This window comes from Oncorhynchus gorbuscha, unplaced genomic scaffold (assembly GCF_021184085.1).
Source record: "Oncorhynchus gorbuscha isolate QuinsamMale2020 ecotype Even-year unplaced genomic scaffold, OgorEven_v1.0 Un_scaffold_3104, whole genome shotgun sequence".
In the NCBI taxonomy this organism is placed as follows: Eukaryota; Metazoa; Chordata; class Actinopteri; order Salmoniformes; family Salmonidae; genus Oncorhynchus; species Oncorhynchus gorbuscha.
In genome coordinates this window covers 41,444-48,755 of record NW_025747444.1, presented here as the reverse complement: position 1 = coordinate 48,755, position 7,312 = coordinate 41,444, and the positions used below count along the sequence as shown (strand labels likewise).

The 7,312-nt window shown below is 44.5% G+C and overlaps 1 pseudogene; it reads left to right on the top strand.

Annotated features, from left to right (window-relative positions):
• The first annotated feature begins 3,916 nt into the window (after positions 1-3,916).
• Positions 3,917-6,675, top strand: LOC124027330 (annotated as a pseudogene).
• The last annotated feature ends 637 nt before the right edge of the window (positions 6,676-7,312 follow it).

The window sequence follows — 7,312 nt, the reverse complement described above, 5'->3', positions numbered from 1 at the left end:
TGATCTCTCCTCTCTCTGGTCTCTCCTGTATTCATCTCCTGTCACCGACAGAACAAACCAGTCTCCTTCAGAAGAACTGGCCTATACTACATCCTAATCAGATTCAGAGTTCTCCAAACAACATTAGGAATGAAAAATGTAACGGTTATACCCAATCACTATATTATATATTCACATGTAGTTTTCTCTGGAAAAGTGTTTTATAGAAATGTGAGTTTAAGAACATTGATAGCCCATGATGACACTTGATTGCTGAAAATACATTGTTGAGTCTCAAATGGCACCTTATTCCCTTTATAGTGCACTATTTGACTACAGCCCATAGGCTCTAGCCAAAAGTAGTGCACTATATAGGGAACAGGGCTCTGTGCCAAAAGTAGTGCACTATATAGGGAATAGGGTTCTGTGCCAAAAGTAGTGCACTATATAGGGAACAGGGCTCTGTGCCAAAAGTAGTGCACTATATAGTGAACAAGGCTCTGTGCCAAAAGTAGTGCACTATATAGGGAACAGGGCTCTGTGCCAAAAGTAGTGCACTATATAGGGAACAGGGCTCTGTGCCAAAAGTAGTGCACTATATAGGGAATAGGGGGTCATATGAGACACAACCATCACCAAAGCAACTGAAATTAGTACTATTCAAACCAAAACAAAGCCAGTTGATATTATCTAGAGCAAACCTCTTTAGTCAGCTGATGAGTATAACTTGTGGCTTACCTCCCTATACCTCACATAATGTCTGTACCTCGCTGGTCCAATCTGTACCGTATCGTCCCCTACCCCCAGGGTTATCAAACCTCTCCTCAGACATTTCACAATTCTGTTGTAGCCCTGAACTAGGTCGCCTGATTCACCTGGTCGAGGGTTTGATGATTTAGTTAGATCAGGTGAGCTGGCTGTGGACCTGGGTCCCTGAGGAGAGGTTTAAAAACCACCTGTGTACCATATCAAACTACACAGAATACACAGAAACACTATATATACACTCAACACCAATCTCCATGTTATTAGGCCTGGACAACAAGTCAAGCAAAATAAACCCTTTTTTTCTCTTGGCAGAGATGGAACTCTCGGCTTTAAACAACAGTTGAACGGAATGTTGATGTTTGTTCTAAAGATTGTATTTCTATGATGTACTGAATGTCACAGGGGCCCTGCACTGCTCAATGCCTTCCACCACCAGCACCACCGCTCACACACAGGACAGGACAGGACAGGACAGGACAGGACAGGACAGGACAGGACAGGACAGGACAGGACAGGACAGGACAGGACAGGAGAGGACAGGACAGGACAGGAGAGGACAGGACAGGACAGGACAGGACAGGAGAGGAGAGGACAGGAGAGGACAGGACAGGACAGGACAGGACAGGCAGGCAACCCAAATGGCATCCTATTACCTGCATCGTGCACTACTTTTGACCAGAGCTTTGGTCGTAAGTAGTGCACAATCGAGGGAATAATAGGTTGTAATTTGGGACCGGTCCCAGGACAGCAGGCTAACAGGGAGGAACGTTGCCCTTCAACCCCCCCCTAAAAATGCAAGGTGGAGGTCCGAAAGTTGCCTGGCTACCCAAGCTCCTTGCTCTAGTGAAACGCTAGGTCACGCCCACGCACGTTAGTTTCTTCTCCGCAATGAGACTGGATTCGAGTACCCCCCCCGCCCCCCTGACGATTTCTAGAACGCAAACACATTCTAACCATTCTGATTGGTCCCACAAACCGATGGGTTGGGCCAGAGTCAGAAAGGCGGCGTTTTGAAAATTTGTCATTGGCTTTGAAACTCTGATTGGTTAGAGATGATCCAATCGCTGATGACTTTGTTTTCTTACAACACCACACATTTTGTCGTCACCACAAATAACTTCAACGATGGCCGTCTGACTAAAGTATGTAGCCAACATAGAGCAGGGGGAAAATGTACAGTAGTTTGAGTTGTCAGGCAAGTCTGAAAGGTCAAAGGTGAAATACATCCCCAAATCCACTACTCCATCATCCCTCATTCAGAAACCTCTGATCTCTAAACACACCACACCTCCTCGCCCATTGGACCATTTCTGGTCCACAACAGGCATTCTTATCTAGAACTTTCCTGTCATAAAAAATAATACATCATTTTGAATTCTAGAATCCGTAGTGTCATAACTGTTCCATATTCTAGAATTGCAGTAGAACAGAGACCCCTCCATCCCCAACCTCTCCCTGTCAAACTTACCCCCCCCCCCCCTCTCTCTCTCCCTTCCTCTCACAGCGATGCTGTTGGCTGTCAAATCACATAAGGGTCTAGAATCAAACACCACTGTTGTGTTTTTGGGGTTCCTTTCTTTTGTCTTTTATTTTGAGAAACTGAACTGGAAGAAATCAGAGGGGAGAGTTTTAACGGTCGATGCAAATGTAGCAACTTTGTCGCCATCCGTAGATCGTTACGTTGAAAACTTTTTTAAAAGGTACGAGAATCCGTTTGTCTCTTTATCATGAAGACTTTGTTGTTGTCGTTGACTGGAAACCAGATGCTGTTCTGTGTTAACATTTCACCCCTTGTAGTCCGGGGCATTGTTTGGCATAGACAACGAGTGGAAGGATGGCACGAACAGACTGGTACCCAGGCTACTCTTGTTTGGCTGTGATCAGTTGTTTTATTATGGTGATTCTTAGTGATAAAGCTGTTGTTAATTAGACTACACTGAGAGGCCTCCTCGACCACACACACTATCACACACTATCACACACACATGCTATCACACACACACGCTATCACACACACACGCTATCACACACACACGCTATCACACACACACACTATCACACACATACACACACACACACACACTATCACACACACACACACTATCACACACACTGATAAAATGTCAGGATAGACTGTGTTTAATTGGAATTATCTGCCAGTCAGTCACCCAAAGGTTCTGTTTATTTAGCAGGCTCACAGTAGTGTCCCAAATGGCACCCTATTTCTTTGTAGTGCACTATTTTTAACCTGGGTCCTATAGGATTCTGGTCAAAAGTAGTGCACTATTTTTAACCTGGGTCCTATAGGGTTCTGGTCAAAAGTAGTGCACTATTTAGGGAATAGGGTGACATTTGGATGCATACTAGATCTAGACAGAGGGCACCATATTGAATAGTGTAAAATATCTCCTACTCTCTGTACTGAGGCAGTAAATCCCCAGTGTACTTGTAGGAAACCATCTGTCCCTCCTCTAATTCTCTGTCCCCAATAACCACACTAGCATACTATCTAGTATGCACGGGCTGAATTGCTTCATACTAAGTAGTATGCAAGGGTGGATACTTCGGGACATGACCTAATGAGTCTAGTCTTGGGAGAGGAAGATGCCAAATTAAAGTGCCAAATGCAACGCTATCATCACTTCTACTCCCTCTGAGATTTCAACCAATGGGAGAATGTCCTGATGACCGGGTGTTTGTGAATAAGCCAATAGGAAGCATGGCTGGTGATATTAGTGCGGGTGGGGGTGTAGTCGATTAGAAGGCCTCTTTCTACGTGTAGTTATGTTATTGTTTATATTCATATCTGGGGTTTAGTTTTGTATCATGTGGAAATAGGTCAAAAATTGATGTTTTTTTAATATGAATATAATGTTGTAAACTGCATACCCGAATTAAGAAGAGATTTCTCTTTCACGACAATAACAATAAAGAGTGAACAAAAAACATTACAGCTGTCGGCGTTGTATCTTTTAGGTCGTGGGACATTTCTTAGTACATACAATGATAGCCTATCTAATTTATACATTGATTTCATGTCAAGGTGCATGTTAAATAAGTAATGTGTCTAACTTGGCACAATTCAAACATTTTATTAATTCAGTTCAAAAAATATTCCAGAGACTATTTTCGTATTTTCCACACCTCAGTACTCCAGTATCCCAGAATGCCATGTTGTAAACGCCCATCTACATCCGGTCTGGAACAATACGGCGAAAACAGCTCCGAGGCAAGATGGCGCAAGGTAAACAGAAGTTCAAAGCGCAGCCCGGTGGAACCAAGAAACCTCAAAAAAACAAAGGTCCCAGAAAAGGAGGTAGGTACAGAGTGATATGGTTGATGTCTTGCATTCTAGCGATTTCGCCTGGACTCCGTAAATATACTCAAAAAGTATTTGCGACGTGTTGCGGCGGACATGTTGGCTCAAACACGGTTCAGTGAGGAGACAGTTTCTATTGGAAAAACTGCGTGGGAACTAGACTATCAAGGGTGCGGGCGCCCCCTCAAATGAAACTCATCATAGCACAATCATTTGAATTGCATCGCGTACCATCGCATGTGCATAACAAGATACATTCGAAAGTTGTCCCGATGTTTAGGCCTCTACTTACTGGCCCTGCTGACAACTCGTGAAGGAGAACTGTAGGGCAGCTTAGCTATTTATAGGGAGATTTGTAATGGCATTATCAGTCACACAACGATTACACAGTGCCTGGTCTTCCATTCCCCTGCCAACTAGCTAACCTTGATTCCCTTATGGGCTGCTCCAAATGGAAACGTAGCTTAACTTCTACAGTACTTGTTACGAATCTATTTTGGCTTAAGGGTACAATCTGCAATTGCTACATACATTGCTTCACTTTTAAAGTAAGGTTATAGCCATTGATTCTCGAAGAATATAACTTTGTATAAATGCCTCATGATGAGCATAGTTCAACCCATCAGAACCATCCCTCAACGATTTAACGAAACGGAGGCGGGGTGTTTGCTTTGTTGGCCCCTTTAACCACGGTGTGTTTTTTGTAAGGGGGTCAATAAATATCTACTCTGAGATGTTGTTGTTGGCCCCTTTAACTACGGTGTGTTTTGTAAGGGGGTCAATAAATATCTACTCTGAGATGTTATTGTTGGCCCCTTTAACCATGGTGTGTTTTTTGTAAGGGGTCAATAAATATCTACTCTGAGGTGTTATTGTTGGCCCCTTTAACCCCAATGAATATCTACTCAGGTGTTATTGTTGGCCCCTTTAACCACGGTGTGTTTTTTGTAAGGGGGTCAATAAATATCTACTCTGAGGTGTTATTGTTGGCCCCTTTAACCACGGTGTGTTTTTTTTGGTCAATGAATATCTACTCTGAGGTGTTATTGTTGGCCCCTTTAACCATGGTGTGTTTTTTGTAAGGGGGTCAATAAATATCTACTCTGAGGTGTTATTGTTGGCCCCTTTAACCACGGTGTGTTTTTTGTAAGGGGGTCAATGAATATCTACTCTGAGGTGTTATTGTTGGCCCCTTTAACCATGGTGTGTTTTTTGTAAGGGGGTCAATAAATATCTACTCTGAGGTGTTATTGTTGGCCCCTTTAACCACGGTGTGTTTTTTGTAAGGGGGTCAATGAATATCTACTCTGAGGTGTTATTGTTGGCCCCTTTAACCACGGTGTGTTTTTTGTAAGGGGGTCAATAAATATCTACTCTGAGGTTTTACTGTTGGTTACAAATCTCACCCCTCACTTGTTGCTGCTGTTTCACAGGGAGGTCGATCGCACCGAAGAAGGTTAAAGTGGTACAGCAACAGCAGTTGAAGAAGGTAAGACAGCAGCTATAGGACAGCAGCTATAGGACAGCAGCTATAGGACAGCAGCTATAGGACAGTAGCTATAGGACAGTAGCTATAGGACAGCAGCTATAGGACAGAGCTATAGGACAGCAGCTATAGGACAGCAGCTATAGGACAGTAGCTATAGGACAGTAGCTATAGGACAGCAGGTCATACCATCTGAGGAGGATCCACTACGGTCTGTTTCTCTGGGACATACCATCTGAGGAGAATCCACTGTGGTCTGTCTCTGGGACATACCATCTGAGGAGAATCCACTACGGTCTGTTTCTGTGGGACATACCATCTGAGGAGAATCCAGTACGGTCTGTCTCTGTGGGACATACCATCTGAGGAGAATCCACTACGGTCTGTTTCTGTGGGACATACCATCTGAGGAGAATCCAGTACGGTCTGTCTCTGGGTCATACCATCTGAGGAGGATCCACTGTGGTCTGTCTCTGGGACATACCATCTGAGGCAACATGCACTGGGATACAGATGGAATCCTCTCAGAGAACCTGGACCCTGACACGTCCCAGACAGGACCCTGACAGGACCCAGAAATTGTCCCATCTTATAACGTGTGCAACTCATCCGAAAAAGTAGGGATGAGTTGTACTCTGACGGACAAAAACTCAGATGAATGCAGATGTATGTATGTAGACATGTCCTGGATTGTCCCCCATTGAAATGTCCCGAGGTGAGGAATGCTTTTCTTTAGGCGATGATGTAAGTTGTATATGAATGAATCCGTGTGGCTGCTCCCTAATCCCATGTCCCCTGCTGTTCCCCCCCCAGGGCCTGGAGGTGGCGATCAGGAACAAGATAGAGGAAGAGGTGACTCACCGAGCCAGTACGAAACTCCACAAGAGACTGAGTATTGTGAAGGGGGCGGAGGTGAAACCAACCCCTCTAAAGGAAACAACCATCCCAACCACCCTGCACCCAGCACCTCCAAATAAACTCTGTTATTCTGTCTGTCTGCTCTGACTGCTTTCGCTGTGCTAGATAGAAGTTAAATATGTCTCCCAGATGGCACCCTATTCCCTATATAGTGTTATACTTTTTGAACAGGGGCCCATAGGGCTCTGTCTAAAGTAGTGCACTGTGTAGAGAGTAGGGCGGCATTTGGAACGAATACAATGTGTTTGGCACTGCTGTATGGACTGACATGAAGTCCTGTACGTCACGGCTGAGGAGTGTAATATCCACGTCTCCAATAGATGGTGCTGTAGTAGTCAGTGTTGGTGAGTTTTTCTGGTAGAATTGGCTGCTTGCTATCGCCTCGAGGAGACAAGGAAAGGAGACGAGGAACGTGAGGATGCCAACAGAGGAATATTGAGATGCACCCTAGATAGTCAACGGTCGACATTTGGGATCTCTGTCGTGTGTATTGAAGGGGCCATCGAGTATTTAGTTTTGTGTGATTCTTGTCTCGTGTTGCACTGTCTTCAGAACTGAGACACACGTTTCTCCCATATACTGTATTCCAATGCAAAGGACGTGAATAAAAAACGATGGACATTTTGTAACGTAACAGTTATTTTGTCTTGTATGGGCCTGTGTAGACCTATCCAGACCTGTGGAGACCGAGCCAGACCTGTGTATGGGTGTGTGTAGTCCTATCCAGACCTGTGTATGGGTGTGTGTAGTCCTATCCAGACCTGTGTATGGGTGTGTGTAGACCTATCCAGACCTGTGTATGGGTGTGTGTAGACCTATCCAGACCTGTGTATGGGTGTGTG